This window comes from Pan troglodytes, chromosome 2, assembly GCF_028858775.2.
Source record: "Pan troglodytes isolate AG18354 chromosome 2, NHGRI_mPanTro3-v2.0_pri, whole genome shotgun sequence".
NCBI lineage: Eukaryota > Metazoa > Chordata > Mammalia > Primates > Hominidae > Pan > Pan troglodytes.
In genome coordinates this window covers 106392552-106411328 of record NC_086015.1, presented here as the reverse complement: position 1 = coordinate 106411328, position 18777 = coordinate 106392552, and positions in this window count along the sequence as shown.

Below are 18777 nucleotides of genomic sequence, written 5' to 3'. Positions count from 1 at the left end.
TGATCTCTATCAAAATACCAATGACATTGTCCACAGAAATAGAAAAATAAATCCTAAAATTTATATGAAATCACAAAAGACCCAGAATAGCTGAAGCTATCCAAAGGAAAAAGAACAAAACTGGATGAATGACATTACCTGACATCAAATTATACTACAAAGCTATAGGAATCAAAACAGCATGGTGCTGTCATAAAAACAGGCGAAAAATCCAATGGAACAGAATATTGAACCCAGAAACCCATTCATACATGTACAATAAATCCATTTTTGACAAAGGTGCCAATAGCATACATTGGGGAAAAGAGACTCTTCAATAAATGGTGCTGAGAAAACTCAATATCCATATGTAGAAGAATGAAACTAGACCTCTATCTCTCACTATATATAAAAATCAAATCAACAACCCCAATGTTAATTAACTGATGAGTGGATAAATACAATATGGTATATCATATATCATATATATGATATCATGTTATTGACCAACAAAAGGAATGAAGTACTGACACATGCTGCAACCTGGGTGAAAATATTATATTCTTGTAAATATCATGCTGCGTAAAAGAAACCAGAACCAAGAGTACATTTGTATTATTCCGTTTATATAAAATCTCCCAAACAGGCAAGTTTAGACAGTGGTTGCCTAACGATGTAAGGTGGAGGAGAAATGGGAAGTGACTGCTAATGGGTACTGGGACTCTTTGAGGATACCAAAAATGTTATAAAATTAAACTTTGGTGATGATTGAACAACTGAATGAATATATTAATATGTATGAAACATTTTAAGTGAGTAAATTACACAAAATTAAAAAAATGAATTAAATACTTATATCTAATACCTGAAACCAGGAAACTGCTAAAAGAAAACATTCAGGAAACTATCAAGGACATTGGTCTAGGCAAAAATTTCACAGGCAAAGTAAAAATGGACAAATGTGATCACATTGTATTAAAAAGCTTCTGTACATCAAAGAAGAAACAGTCAACAACATGAAGTGATAACGCACAGAATGGAGAAAATATTTGAAAACTACCCATTTGAAGAGGGATTAATAACCAGAGTATCTGGAAGCTCAAACAGCTCTATAGAAAAATAAAACTAATAATCTGATCCAAAAAAAATGAGTAAAAGTTCTGAGTAGCCATTTCTTAAAAGAAGACATACACATGGCAAATAGGAGTAAGCAAATGTACTCAACATCATTGATCATCAGAGAATGCAAATCCAAACTGCAATTAGAAATCTCACCTCAGTTGAAATGACTTTTATCCAAAAGACAGGCAATAACAAATTCTGGAGTAGATGTGGAGAAAAGGGAACCCTCATACACAGTTGGTTCAATGTAAATTTGAATGGCCACTATGGAAAACAGTTTGGAGGTTCCTCAAAAAATTAAAAGTAGAGCTACCATATGATCACACATCACACTAATCACACTATTAGGTAATATACTCAAAATAAAGGAAATCAGTATATTGAAAAAATATCTGCACTCCCATGTTTATTGCAGCACTATTTAAAATAAACAAGACTTAGAATCAACCTAATTGTCCATCAACAGATGAACAGATAGAGAAAATGTGGTACTTATACACAACGGAGTACTATTTAACCATTAAGAAAGAAAGAGTTGCTGTCATTTGTGACAACATGGATGGAACTGGAGGTCATTATGTTTAGTGAAATAGTTCAGGCACAGAAAGACAAATTTCACATGTTCTTACTAATTTGTGAGAGCTGAAAATTAGAACAATTGAACTGATGGAGACAGAGAGTAGAAGGATGGTTACCAGAGGCGGGGAAGGAAAGTGAGGAGTATGGAGAAGTAGGTATGGTTAATTTGGACAAAAAAAATCATAGAATGAATAAGAGCTAGTATTTGATAGCACAACAGGGTGACTATAGTTAACAATAATTTAAATGTACATTTGAAAAAACTAAATATTACAATTTGATTTTTTGTAACACAAAGGATAAATGCTTAAGTGGATATTTACTCTATTTACCATGATGTGATTATTGCACATTGCATGCCTATAATAAAGTATCTCATGTATACCATAAATATATATACCACTATGTACCCACAAAAATAAAAAATTACAAAAGATAAAACAAAGAATAGAGAACCCATAAATAAATCCACATATATAGCCTACAGATGTTCAACAAAGGCACCAACAACATACATTGAAGAAAGGACACCTTTTTCAAGAAATGATGCTGGGAAAATTGGATATTTATATGCAGAAGAATGAGACTGGGCCCCTATTTCTCATCATATACAAAAACAAACTCAAGATTGATTAAAGACTTAAACATAAATCTCAAAAGTATAAACCACTAGAATAAAACATAGGGGAAACATTACAGGACATTGGCCTAGGCAAGAATTTTGAGGCTAGGACCTCCACAGCACAGCACAGGAAACAAAACAGAAAATAGATAAATGGGAGTGTATTAAACTAGAAAACTTCTGCTTGGCAAATGAAACAATCAACAGAAGGAAAGACAACCTGTTGAATAGGAGAAAATATTTGCAAAATAGGAATTCACATCCAGAATATACAAGAGACTCAAACAACTCAACAGTAATAATCATCATCATCATCATCATTCCATTAAAACATGGGCAAAAAATACATGACTAGGCATTTCTCAAAAAAAAAAAAGACATATAAATGGCCAAGAGGTATATTTAAAAATGCTCAACATCACTTGTTGTTAGGGAAATACAAATTCAAACCACAAAGATCTGTCATCCCAGTTATATTAGCTATTACTACAAAGATAAAACATTACAGTTTGCAGCAAGGATGTAGAGAAAATGGAACATTTATACACTGTTGGTAGGAATGTAAATAAGTACAGCACAATTAAAAATAGTACGGAGATTAATCAGAAAACTAAAAATAAAACTACCATATGATCCAGCAATCTCACTACTGGGTATTTATCCAAAAGAAAAGAAATCAGTATATCAAAAGGTTACCTGCACCACTATTCACAATAGCACCACCATTCACTATAGCAAAGATATGGAATCAACCCAAGTGCAGATAAAGACAATGTGGTATAATTACACAGTGGAATACTATTCTGCCATAAGAAGAGAATGAAATCAAGTCATTTGTGGCAATGTGGATGGAGCTAGAGGCTAGAGGTCATTATATTAAGTGAAATAAGCCAAGCATAGAAAGGCAAGTATCACACATTTCACTTATATGTGAAGCTAAGAAGTTGATATTATAAAGTTAGAGAGTAGAATGATAGATACTAGATGCCGAAGAGTGTGTGTGTGTGTTTGTGTGTGTGTGTGTATGTGTGTTGCAGGGGAGGAGATGCATAAATAGAGGTTGCTTAATGGATACAAACATATCATTACATAGAAAGACTAAGTTCTCATGTTTGATAGCAGAGTAGGGTGACCAAATTTAACTAAAATATATTGTATATGTCAAAATAGCTAGAAGAAAGCATCTGAAATGTTCTTGACACGTAGAAATGATAAATACTCGAAGTGACAGTTATCTCAAGTACCCTCACTTGGTATTATACATTCTATGCATGTAACAAAATATCACATGTACCCCATAAATATGTACATATATTGTATATCAATAAAAAATAATTCATACCTATCCCACAGACAAATACATTCATCCTACCCTAAGGTCACCTGAAGTCTCAACCTACTGGAGTATTAACTTAAATTCAAAATTTCATATCAGTCTCATCATATAAATCCCAGTTCTTATTATCTTATTCAAATAAATCAGATAAAGATGAGACTGTAGATATAATCCATCCTGGAACCAAGTTTCTCTTCTTCTGTAGAGCTGTAAAACCAGTAAACAAGTTATCTGCTCCCAAAATAAAATGGAAGGATAGGAATAGATGAACAGATTCCCATTCAAAAGGAAGAAAACAAAAGAACAAAGGAGTCATAAGAGCTAAGTGATTTAAAATTTCAGTAGTAAAACTGGATTACGTTTTAAGGCCTGGGAGTTATACTATGTGGTTGAAGGTTCTGCCCTGTGTGTTCACAGATCCAATCTTAGAGTCATTCTTCCTTTTTCATGAAGGGTAGTAGCATTTATTTGAAGCTTGATAATTTTATCATCCTGTTTTCTGCTTGTAAAATTTTGAGAGTCTCACAGCCTTCTTTCATTTTCTCTTTTCTCTGTTCTTTTCAGTAGAAACTGACAGTGTTTCTGCTGGTACGGCATTTTCAAGTATCTTGTGAGTCTTCCGTGTATGTCACATGGATTCATTCCATTAGACAAAAGTTCTTCCACAACTCTTCCCTGGATAATCCTAACTCAATTTCTGGCTTCTGCTGAGATAGCTGTGGGGATCTCCAGGTCTCACATCTAATGTCTTCACGCAGCCTTTTGTGTGTCTGAATTATCTGACCTATTAATTCTTCTGATGCATTATAAAATAATTGTCCAGCCACACTTGGCTTTCCCTCCAAAGCCAAAATTAATTTTGATATGCTTTGCAATTTACATGGCCTGAGAATTTCACAGATTATCACTTCCTGTTTTCTTTTGGCTGAAGTTCTTCCATCAATATATCTCCTTCTTTTCATTTTATTGTCTGTTGCAAGAAAAAATCAGGTTATTATATGCTCAAAATTTTTCTTGGAAATCATGGGGTTGAAGCCTCACCAGCATAAGGAATTTAAGTAACACTTCTGAGCAAACAGCAACAAAATAGGTGACTCTAACCCAGTGGCAATGCCCAGATATCCAGGCTTAATAATTATATCATACTCATCCCTACCAATTTGAAATATTGTGTTCTTGCCATAGCTAACTCTTTTCGGAAAGAATTAGAGAGGGAAACTCTAAGATACTCTTTCCTGTCTTTGTGTGGGATGAAAAGCCAAGCAAAACACACAAGGAAAGAAAAGTAGTATTTCAAGACTTTGGTGTAAGGGAGGCATCTGAATTTTCCATAACCTCTGTATCCAACTGCAATTAGTCTATAAATATAATGAAAGACCCAGAAATATAATAATAAATACATATTACTAAATTCATTTACCCTCTAAGGTTTTGAAATCAAGAGGTAACAAATACAGCTGTGGGTAATGGCTTAGGAGAAATGATTAGTAAAGTTTATGTTACTCTTCAATATAATTTAAAGTTATTCTAACATATGTTTAACTGGTGTACTCAATTCTGGTATCTGAGTCCCCGGTGTCACCTTAGATCACTGATAAAGCAAGTATCATAAACCTCAGACCTTTGGTTTCTTTGACTATTCAACATAATTATCTCATCAGCCATTTTCAAGTTGCTTTTGTGATTGTACAGTTTTCCCTAATTAGTTTTTCTGAATGCTTCATGCTCTTTTTAATCTGGTAATACATTGCAAGTTTTGACACTTTCTGATGGCATTCATCAAAGTGTAAAGGGCTTGATTTTCTCATTAGTCATCTTTCATGTTTGTCTATGTTTTTATTGATTTTGTCTTGAAACATTCCTTTCAACATTGTTTAACCAGAATTATCTTGTTGACAAGAGTGTTGCCTAATAAGTTGTTTTCTTTTTTCTAACAATAAGATATTAACATCATTAAATCATTACTGACATCACACAGCTCAAACAAAATAACACCTTTTTACTTTACTTTGAAAATGGCATGTGCTGCACCCATTAACTCGTCATTTACATTAGGTATATCTCCTAACGCTCAACATGGCACACGTATACACATGTAACAAACCTGCACATTGTGCACATGTACCCTAGAACTTAAAGTATAATAAAAAATAAAAATAAAAAAAGAGAATAAAACGAAAAGGAAAAGGCATGTTAAATTGAAACAGGGCTTGTAAAACACTATGATCTGAACTATTTTTATGAAAAATAATATGATCATACTTAAGGGCAGACATAATTCTAACTATTGATATGTATGCTTAGTAATTATGAAAGAATGGTGAGTCCAGGAAAAAAGAAACTTTAAGCTTTTTTTTTTTTTTGGAATATAGAAGACTGAGGGATGGGAAGTTTGGAGGAGCAAGAAAGTGGTACGAGGGATTTCTGAAAATTTCTGGCTGCAGTGGGTGTACTCAGCTGGGATATAGCCAACACTCACAAAAGGGACACACAAAACTTTTAGTGTAAGATCTGGAGATTCTAAACTCCTCCTCCTTTCACTGTCAATTATTCTTCCTGAAAGTGGGCCAAGAGGACATTTATCAGTGAATCCCTTCTTCCTTCTATTTGGCTTTCTTAAGTCAAATAGATGTAGGAGGCAATGACATTCGCAAGAAGAATGAGGGTATAACATAGAGTAAGAAACCATTCCAGTTAGCCTCCAACTAAGAAAGTTCCTGGGCTGCAGGACCTTCAGTGCAAAACAGGGAAAGAATCAATTGCCCTAATGCAACAACATAGAAAAGATGGCCTATGGACTGAGGTGATTATGATTGTTGTGTTCCAGATCTCAGCACCTATAGATGAGCACATGTGTCAGAAGGGACAATCTGAAAACTCTTTAGCAGCATCACATTCAAATATCTTAAGAGATAAATGATCGGCATAAATGAGTGCAATTCCATTAAAATATTCAGATTTGGTCAAAAAACTCTGTTAGCTCTTGTTAAAAATAGTTGGTAATTCCTGATAAAAAACTTTTACTTCATCACTGGATTAGTGAATCTAGACCCAGATATGGCAAAAAGTCCTTATAAGCAAAGTGAAGCATAATATTCACAAGTAGATGCATGTGGTTCAGATCACAGACTTTGGAGTGAGAGACTTAGAGTTTGAATGTCAGCTGCAACACATAGTACCTGAGTGGTCATGGGAAGTTCCCTAACTATCCTGTGTCACAGTGCTTTAAGTTTCAGTAGTGCCTTTTGGAATGCAATGCTGCAAGGGCTCAAAGTATTAAATATGCAAAGAATGTAGAACACTGCCTGGTTCACAGCAAGCATGAAAAAAGTGTTAGTTATTAACTTCTCCATCCTTGTCACTCATTAACTTCACAAATACCTGTCAAATCTAAGTGCTAGTTATTGTTCTTGGCATTTAAGCCAGAAAAATCAGTAATACATGCCACATACCACAAAGAGCCTTCATTCTCTCTCCCAGGGGTGTTGGTTAAATGATAAAATTCGGTCAAGTTTCCTCAGCCAATAACACTCATTACACACAGCCTGAAATGTCAACATAAAGAATAAGCTATCCATAACACATTGTGTTAAAGTGGCTAGCAATACTTTGGCAGAATATTAAGCTATTACACTGGTTTCATGGATAGTGTGAGCCCAAGCTCAGGTGTACCTCTTAGGAACTTAGGATGTATTCCCACAGGTACCCAGTTGTCAAGCTCCTTGGGAGTTGCCTGAGTTGAAGGAAGCTGCCCCCAAATACATTATGCCTCATTTCTAAGACAGCCCTTTTCCAATGACCTTCCTGGCTGTTGAAAGAAGTGTACCAAAGAAGAGAAGAAATAAAAAATTGGACAGAAAGCGATCTTGGGCTCTGTATAGTGGCCACAAGGCCTGAGCCAATCCTCTGTGGACTCTGAAGCTGAGATAGCCCCTTAGAGTTATTATAATTTCAGACACTGGGGTCAGGTCTTTATACAACTTTATACACCCGTGTTACCTTACTTATGGTACTTTTATCCCTTAAATCTTCACAAGACTAATGAATAATAGTAAAAAGTAAACATTAATGCCATGTTTTGTAGGGCATTTTGTGAAAAAAATGCCTTTTAACAACTTTTAACTTGTACTTTAAATTCCTGTTATATAAGCTTGCAGGGACAAGAGCATATACAAAACTCTTAAAGCATGTGCACTCATACTTTTCATAAATGGAACCAAACAACTACTACTTCCCTGGCTGATCAGTTCCAAGATAATATAATGAATTGATACTGTGTTTGTCACAGAAGAGTTGATGTGGGATGTGGGTCTTCCCTGTCTTTGCTGTGATAGCTGGCAGGTGCAGTCCTATTGTTTGATTGCTTAATGGGATTACTTTATAGTGCAAACAATCTACCTGAGACCAAAGGGAAATCAAATTTAAAACAAAAGACAATGGAGAAAATATTGTCATCATTGCTCATTATTTTTCATTTCCTTTGCTTCTCTAAATGGCTGTTTTTACTGGCTCAAAGAATGTGGCAGGTGTTGTCTGTGTCTTTGTCACAGGAACTGACAGTTTGCCTAGACAGCAAGAGCACCAAGGCAGAAGTACAGAAAAGGTGATGCTTTATCATTCAGAAATAACAGATAGGATGTTTACACACATATTTCCAATTGCATATCTCGTATGCATTTTTGGAAATCAACAAGTGGCTCATATATTTTTTAATTTGACATTTATTTAATGCTGCTGGCAAATCACATGTTTCTTGAATGTTGCAGTAGCATATCCTGGCATAACTGGTACTCAGTACTGAAACACAGTAAAACAAATTCAAGAAATTCCTGGTCACCAGCATGTGTATACTATCGTAAGTCATATGATCCTATTCTAAGCTGCCCTAAAGCTTTAAGAACATCAAGAACTGTTCTACCATCAGCATCTTTGGTACAGTTGTTTCACTTCCATTTCTGCTTTTTTTATCAACATAGACCTACTGGATGTTGCCACACAGAATAGTCCTACTGAAATACCAATAATAATAGTGGTAGAGCTTTCTATATAAAAAATGGAAAAATGATGAAGTTCTCTATAATCTTTTTAACTGCTATTACATATACAAAATAAATATATATACTAAGATATATATTTAAATATATATAGTAAGATATATATTTAAATATATATACTAAGATATATATTTAAATATATATAGGATTATATATATATATATATCTCCTAAAATATCTAGAGTTTTCCTTGAAGTCTCCAGCAAATATATATATATATACACACACACATATATATATACACATATGTGTATGTATGTGTGTGTGTGTGTATATATATATATATATATATATATATATATTTGTCATCAAAGAAAACTCTAGATATTTTAGGATGACTCTCTCAATCCAACTGGCGACTTGGCCTCCAAAAATATGTTTTATAGAGATTTTCACAGTGCTGAAATTTAAGGCGTGAAATGTCAGCTTTATAATTCTTCAGATTTTTGTAGGGGATAAGAAAGGTTGTATGCAAACCACCAAACAACAACAAAAATTTCAAAAGGAAGAACTACAAATACTTATTTTTAAAAATGATTTAGGGTCGGGCGCAGCGGCTCAATCCCAGCACTTTGGGAGGCCGAGGCGGGCGGATCACGAGGTCAGGAAATCAAGACCATCCTGGCTAGCACGGTGAAACTCTGTCTCTACTAAAAATACAAAAAGTTAGCCAGGCGTGGTGGCGGGGGGCTTGTAGTCCCAGCTGCTTGGGAGGCTGAGACAGGTGAATGGCGTGAACCCGGGAGGCGGAGCTTGCAGTGAGCCGAGACAGTGCCGCTGCACTCCAGCCTGGGTGACAGAGCGAGACTCCGTCTCAAAAAAAAAATGATTTAGGCAGGTATTTTGTATAATTCCATCAGAGGCAAGTAACATTGCCAGGAAATTCAGATTACTCTACTGAATATTTAGAAAAAATATATAATTTGTTTTGTAAAACCAACAAACAAATAATACCCATATTCACACCCACGTCTTCATGCCCTTGTGAACAAAATAGCTCGAGAATAATTTCAAACATATTTCTAAAATGACATGTATTGATTAAAGTGTTTGGTTGCAAGCGACAACAAATTCAAGACATATTAACTTGAGTCTTTTTGTTAATAACATTATTGGCATACCTAAAAGAAAACTCACAGCTGGATCCAGGGGCTTAAATGATGACATCTGCAGTAGTAATCTTGCCCCCTGGCTATCATTTATTCTTCTTTGTGTCTTGCTTAAATTTTCAGACAAGCTATTGCAATGTGATCAACCCCCAGTGTTCTAGTCCTGCATTCCCACAGTATATAAGTGAGAGACAAATGTTTATCTTCTTTAATTTCAAAGGTACTTGAATTGAGGATAGTCATCCCTGAATGGGCTGCCTCAAGTCATGTATATTAATAAGCCATTCACTAAAGTCAGTCAGGGTTTGGGAATTGATTAACGAAGACTGGGTTTTATGCCCAACTCTGGAACTAGGGTTCACATCAGGTTTAAAATAACTATGTAAACCGAAGATGAGAAATGGGGATTCTTGAGAGAAAATGAGAGTCCTGTTATCAGCAAAATAAGAAATGGCTGCACACCCAGCAAAAACAAAGGATTTATTTCAGTTTATTGTTGACTATTGATAAATAGGATATAAATGCTTATAGTTAGTTCACTAGGAAAGAGCTGTGTGAGTTTGAAAATGCTACATTAATTCAACGAACACATTTCTCCAGAAATGTAACTGTCTCTCCCTTATCAATATTATCCCAGTTCTGTGGGTTCCTGTCATTTCACAGCTTCCTTTCTATGTAAGTCCTTTTTTGCATCACTCTAAAGAAATACCTGAGGCTGGGTAATTTATAAAGACAATAGATTTAATTGGCTATGATTCCGTAGTCTGTGCAAGCATGGCACTGCCATCTGCTCAGCTTCTGGTGAGGCCTCAGGGAGCTGTCACTCATGGCAGAGGGTGAAGTGGGAGCAAGTATATCACATAATGAGAGAGGGTGCAAGAGAGAAAAAACAGAGGTCCCAAGCTCTTAAGCAACCATATCTTGCATGAACTGAGTGAGAACTCACTTATTACCAAAAGGATGGTGTTAAGCCATTCATGAGAGACCCACTGCCATAATTCAATAACACCCACTTAGACCCCACCTCCAACCTTAAAGGTCACATCTCAACATGAGATTTGGAGGGGACAAACTTCCAAACCATATTGCCTTGTCTCTTGCTTGACAGTTGTATGCTATCTAGATAGGAAAGTTCAAATTGGCATCCCTTGTCTAATTCTGTAGATGGAAGATGGGTTTTGTGGTGCTACAATTTAAAAATAAGTAATTTTAATTAAATCCAGAAAACGTTCAATAATCTACTTAGAATATTTTAGGCAATAGGCACTGTATTATGTATTACATTAAGTATAAATATTATTAAGCCCCAGTTCCTGACTTCAATAGTTCAAAAGGTAATGTGAAGAAAAGCAAGAACAATTCTTTGAAATTCTGAAAAATAAGAATAACAGATAGAGTTAAAGAGCTATACTATCTTTACCTGATTTTTTACTTAAAAACTATATACAGGCATCCATAATTAAAATATACAAAATTCAAAATGCTCCAAAGTCCAAAACATTTTTAGTATCAACATGACACTCCAGAGAAATGCTTATTGGAGCATTTATGATTTCAAGTTTTCAGATTAGGGATGCTAAGTATACAATGCAAATATTTCAAAATCTGAAAGAGTCAAAAATCTAAGACACTTAGGCTCCAAGCACTTCAGATAAGGGATTCTCAGTCTGTATAAGTTCAATGTATATATCATAAAGTAAACTAATTGATATAGTACAACATAATACATACAGAAGTAAATTTTGGAGTAGACAAGGAAACCTGGAAATACACTGAAATATTGTTGGGAATGTAATATATGATAAATGAATTCAAAATTAAATGTATTTAAAATCAATGTGTGGAATCATCTGGAGAACAGACCAGATAGTTGAAACAATGCCTCCAAAATTATAAATGCACAAAAATTTTGCCTCTGGTATTTCATATAAATTTTCTTGCAGATGGATTTCTTAAAAATAATACACATATAAGGTTAATCATTTAGAATTATTTGTAACAACTCAACATTTAAAATAAACTAAAGTCCAAAGAGTAGGAGTAAAATAAATTATGTCACATTCTTGCAAAAGAGCACATCAAAATAAATGTAGCATTTCTTTTAGAAGTTACAGCAGCATACTGAACATACAGGAATAGTTACATATACTCAAAAAGCAACTTATTTTGTTTTTCACTATCTGTACAAAATGTATTCATTCATGCCCCCTTCTCTGCTTGAAACTAAGATGGCCCTATCAATTTTCAAGTCATGCATTGATTGTAAACATTTCTATGGCAATTTAGAGAAGAAAAATCACACTTAAGTACTGTTCAATACTTAGATGTTTAGTCCCATGTAATAACCATCAATTCTCACTTCATACAAAGTTGTTTTAACTCCTAAGAAAAGCTGGAAATGCACTGCCTGTTTCCTGATTAAGGAGGATTGACTTCTGTCTTCTTTTCCTTACCTGCTTTACCATTCAGAGCCTAGGTTGAAGGGTCAGGAAGGAGGAGAAAAGAGGCTATCAGGAAAACATTTAGTTAACACGTACTATCTGAAGCTTGACCTTGCTGATGTTTGTAGCTGGCTTTTCCTCTTATGAAACATTTTTGTGACTTCTTTGGAGAGTCACTCTCATGCCATAAATAGTGCACACACAAGTACACACCCATGCATACACACTCATAATTAGGGGGTTTGCAGTAAAACCCTCATTCTGCACACTGTACTTCATTAAGACTTATAAGTATGTCTTGATTAGCTTTGCTGCATACATATTCATGGTTAAGAAAATTAAAAGACAAATCACAGATCAGGAGAAAGTATTTACAAATCACATTTCTGACAAGAAACTTGTATCTAGATTATATAAAGAATTTTCAAAATTTAACAATTAGAAAAAAAATCAATTAAATATTGCAAAAATAAGGCCTGGCACGATGGCTCACATCCATAATCCCAGCACTTTGGGAGGCCTAGGCAGTTGGATCACTTGAGGTCAGGGGTTCAAGACCACCCTGGCCAAGATGGTGAAACTCCGTATCTACTAAAATTGCAAAAATTAGCTGGGCATGGTGGTGCATGCCTGTAATCACAGTTACTCAGGAGACAGAGGCAGGAGAATCGCACAAACCCAGGATGTGGAGGTTGCAGTGAGCCGAGATTGCACCACTGCACTATAGCCTGGGCGACAGAGCAAGACTCATCTAAAAAAAAAAAAGTGTGTGTGTGTGTATATATATATATATATATATATATATATATATATATATAAAATGTGTATATATGTGTGTCTGTATATCTCATGAATGGATATATATACACACATATATATATACACACATATATCTATATATGTGTGTATATATATACACATATATGTATATACACATTATATATATACATATATGTGTATATATATGTGTATATATACACATATATAAATGTATGTCTGTGTGTGTGTGTGTATGTGTGTGTGTATATATACACACACATACATACCTGGCCAAAGATCAACTTCCAACGTGGCATTCCAAGGGGTCAAATATGGAAAGCATAGCAATGGATAAACTAATTATTTACATCCATAACATGAAATACTACTAATTAATAATAATAATAAAAACACCATTGATAAATGCAGTAAAAGAGATGATGAATCTTAAATATATTTTGCAAAGTGAAGGAAGGCAGAATCAAAAGGCTAAATATTGTATCATTCCATTTATACGACAGTCTATAAAAAGCAAAACTACAAGGTCAGAAATCAGATTAGTGGTTGCCAGAGGTTAGGGATGAAAGGAGGGGCTGATTACAAATTGTCAGCATGAGGGAATTTTTGGCATGTTGGAACTATTGTCATGAACACAGAGCTGTATGCATTTGTCAAAGGCCTGTCTACCACAGTGAGTGAATTTTACTGTGTGTCATTAAAAAATTAATATGAGAATTAGGGAACTGAACACAAACAATAACTATTAAACCTAACTATATTATCAATAAATTATAGCCACACTATACTCCTTATAGTAAGAAGTAAGATAACTAACCCAGGCAACTTAGAAAGTAGTATTTTACAATAAGGCTAAAGAGTAAAAGAACTTTGCACAAATACTATACTGTAGTTAGTACATTCCTTTCTCACAAGGCTATGCATCAGTAATTCTAAAGTATATTATGTGTATGCTAGGTTTGAACAAATAAGTAAATATAAATAATATGAGCTAGCTTTTAAGAAAAGGGGAAGACTAAAGGGAACATTGGAGTAGTATTGAATTGGAATCATAGGTATTATTAAGAACTTGTGGTTTAAAATACATGTTTAAATACATACACACAAATATAGTTACAAATGTGTATGTGTGTGTACATATGTTAGTAACATACATATATTTCCTAGCTTTGTTCACTTAAAGGGCTTAGAAGCAATAATACCACAGTGACAATGAGCACGACAAGCACTCTGTTGGTTACTTGGTTACTAAATACCAATATTCTATAAAATGATTTAAGGCTTCTTGAAAAAAATGGTAGATTCTAGAGCCAAGGAAAGGGAAACATAAGATGAGCCTGCAACATGTGTGGTTTCAGAAAATACAGAGGTACTCCAAACTGGATTACAGTATGTCCAAAGGTCATAGAAACCAACCTTAACGATTTTTCAATGATTAATCTTGAAAGTAAATAAAAATGGTGTTGGATAATAGCTCATATATTAGCTCGTTCTTGCATTGCTCTTAAGAACTACTTAAGCCTGGTTAATTTATAAAGAACAGAGGTTTAATTGGCCATGGTGTTGCAAGCTGGACAGGTTTCTGCTTCTAGGGAGGCCTCAATAAACTTATAATCATAGCAAAAGGCTAAAGGGAAGCAAGCAAGTCTTATATGCTGGGAGAAGTAGGAAGAGAGAGAAAAGGGGGAGGTGTTACATACTTTTATAAACAACCAGATCTGGTGAGAACTCACTCACTATTATGAGAACAGCAAGGTAGAAATCTGCCTGCATGATCCAATCACCTCCCACCAGGCCCCTCCTCCAACATTGGGAATTACAATTCGACATGAGATTTGGGCGGGGACACAGACTCAAACCATATCAGATCATAGAACAAAATAGTCATAATTCTATACTTATGTAAATAAATAATTGAATAAGTAGAGGGACATGATGCCTAAATTCAATGTAGCATTCTGGATTGGATGTTGGAACAGAAAAAAAGGCATTAATCATAAAAAAAAGTGAAATCTGAAAATATTCTGTAGTTTAGTTACTAGTACTACACAAACTTAATATCCTAGTTTTATCCTGTGCTATGATTATGCCAAAATGTGTACAGTAGGAGAAAATAGGTGAATAGTATCTGGGAACTATTTGTATCATTTTTGTAACCATATTGAAATGCTAAAATGATTTCAAGTTAATAAGTTAAAAAAGCATGGTTCAGAAGAGTGTGCTAGTATGCTAGTATTTTTTTTAAGTATTGGGCATCTAATTTTATTAACATTTTATTTACTTTTTTAAGAGATGAGGTCTTTGTTGCCAAGGCTGGACTCAAACTCCTGGGCTTAAGCAATCTTCCTGCCTCAGCATTCTGAGTCCTGAGGAGGGACTGCAGAAGTCATCTTTTAAGTAGCTAATATTAACAGATACAACTAAGAATGTTATTGACAGACTGTAAAAAAATGTACTATCAAAAAGTTGCTGGAGTCCAAAGAGACATAGATCATAATTAGCTGAGATAGTGATTAATTGCATAATGGAAAAAATAGTCATTTATTTAAAAATGAATACAATTCAGAAATGTGAAAACTTTTGGATTAGGTCAAGTAAAAGGGAGCATTAGGGGGAAGAGTAGTAACGGTAACAATTTGGAGGTGGGTAAGAGGAGGGCTTATTTAGAAAATAGTATCTAAAATTATTAGATCAGAACATGTAAAATGATAGTTTTTTTAAAAATCCTATCTCTAGAAAATCGAAAGTACCCTACATTCAAGAAAACATAAAATATAGTTTCTGGAGAAAAATCCATGCTTATAGATGTGGCTTAGAATGTTCCATAGTTAGAAGACTATAAAGATAATAGTAAGTAGCAATCAGCTTTGAGATTTTAAGATACATTAAAATTTTTATTGAATTAGTAATGAATAGTTTCCTGTTCCAGAAGGCTTTGCTTTCACAGATTTTTTTTTCTTTAAAGCGTCTTCTTTCAACTCTAGCAACAGTACTCTATTATCTATATATTATAGATGAGAAAGAAAAGTTTAAATGACTTGTTCACCACCCTGCAGCCATTGGGTAAAGAAAATAATCCAAAAATCACACATCCATTATACCATACTCTTTTCAATATATTATGCTTCTGTCTGCTTTTTATAGTATCACCTAGTAACAGCCCACATTTTTAGGGAATAAGAGAAAGAAGTATCATTTTATAATCATATAATTTAAAAGCTGAAAGGGACCCAAGAGATGAGTTAGTCTAGTTCCAAAGTGTTACAGTTCAAAGAGTAAGAACCAGCCTACAGGCATGCAATTAGTTACCATTATTGTTGAGCAGACACAAGTTTCCTAGTTTCTGTCTCCTTCTACTATGTCAAATGATTTATTTTTCCAAAATCTGCTGGAAAATAAAACTGGAAACAAAACGAAGATATTTCATTAATGAATTCATTAAGAAATACCTTCAATTTACAAGAAAAAGGATCACTATAAAATTGCAGACACGTTTTTTTTCAGACTATTCAATTACATTATTCTGAGCTATCTCATTTTCTAAATCTGTAAATGATTAGTTCAGCTCTTATGATCACATTGCAGTAATTGATATCTACAATTATAAGCATTTGTATCTCGTAGCACAAATTCTGACTTGAAAAAGAAGTTGGAGAAAAGTGGGCATATACTGAAGGATTAAGTGACAGAAGTCATTACAGCAAGAATCTTTTTAGCTTCACTCACTCAGGAAGACAATTTTAACCATTTCTTTCTTGTGAATCAGAAGAAGACAGTCCTGAGCTGACTCTGGCATAGGACAGCTTTAAACTGTCCACAGAGTTCAGAATCAGTGAAATATTTGACAGAGAAGAGACAAGATTGACCAAGTAACTTGATCTGTGTTTCAAGGCAGAATTGCACTCATGCTGCTTAGCATTGCAGACATAGACAAAGACGGTTGAGGGATATCCCTGTAAACACTGTGATGTGGGATGTCCACCAGGTTCCCTCCATTTTCTCCTTTTTCAGTTCCTTCTCCTTTACTTTCTCCCTCTAATCATCTGTCATCTCTCTTGCCACAACCCCAGGTCTTGTACACTCTCAAAAGCTGCAGTTAGCATAATACTGAGAAAGGCATCTCACTAATGGTTTCTGTAACTTTCACAGTGTCATCTCTAATGCCCACTGTTAGGACAGTTGGAAAACACATTAACCTTAATAAGTAAACTAGTTATTGAACAAAAAGATATACTCATGCAGTTTCTGTCTCAAAGAAACAGCATTTTTCCATATGATTGTTGGCCTTGTGTATGTCTTCTTTTGTAAATTGTCTATTTATGTCCTTTGACCACCTTTTAATGAGGTTGTGTTTTCTGTTGTTGTTGTTGATTTGTTTACATTCATTATAGATTTTGGATATTAGACCTTCGTCAGATACGTAGTTTGCAAATATTTTCCCCCATTCTGTCGGTTGTTTACTCTATTGATAGTTTCTTTGGCTGCGCAGAAGCTTTTTAATTAGGTGATTAGGCCCCATTTGTCAATTTTTGTTTTCGTTGCAATTGCTTTTGGTGCCTTTGTCATGAAATCTTTGCCAGGTCCTATGTACAGAATGGTATTTTCTAGGTTATTTTCCACGGTTTTGTAGTTTTAATTTTACATCTATCTTGAGTTGATTTTTGTATATGGTATAAGGAAGGGGTCCAACTTCACATGGCTAGCCAGTTATCCCAGCACCATTTATTGAACAGAGAGTTGTTTCCCTTTTGCTTGTTTTTGTCAAAGATCAGATAGTTGTTTATGTGTGGCATTATTTCTGGACTCTATGCAGTTCCATAGGTCTCCATATCTGTTTTTGTGCCAGTACCATGTTCTTTTGGTTTTTGTAGCGTTGTAGAATACTTTGAAGTTGGGTAGCGTGATGTCTCCAGTCTTGTTCCTTTTGCTTAGGATTGCCTTGACTGTCCAAGCTCTTTTTTGTTTCCATATGAATTTTAAAATAATTTTATCTTATTCTGTGAAGAATGTCATAGGAATAGCATTGAATCTGTAAATTGTTTCGGGCAATATGGCCATTTTAACAATATTGATTCTTCCTATCTATGAGCATGAAATGTTTTTCCATTTGTTTATGTCACCTCTAATTTCTTTGAGCAGTATTTTGTAATTTTCATTGCAGAGATCTTTTACCTTCCCTGGTTAGCTGTATTACTAGGTATTTAATTCTTTTTATGGCTATTGTGAACTGGATTGAATTATTGATTTGGCTTTCAGATTTGATGTTATTTGTGTATAGGAATGCTACTAATTTGCAGGCAAAGAGCATATGAAAAAATACTCAATATCACTAATCATTAGATGAACATAAATCAAAACCAAGATGAGATACAATCTCACACCAGTCAGTATGACTATTACTGAAAAGTAAAAAATAACAGATGCTAGCAAGGTTGTGAAGAAAAGAGAACACTTACACACTGGCGGTGTGGATGTAAATTAATTCAGCCATTGTGGAAAGCAGTTTGGTGATTTCTCAAAAACTCAATCCAGAATTACTATTCATCCTAGATATTCCATTATGGAGTATATGCTCAACGGAATATAAATTGTTCTACCATAAAGACAAATGCATACATATGTCCATCACAGCACTATTCACAATAGCAAAGACATGAGATCGAGTGAAATTCCCATCAATGGTAGACTGGATAAAGAAAATGTGGTATCTATATATAATGGAATACTACATATACATAGCTATAAAAAAGAATGATAC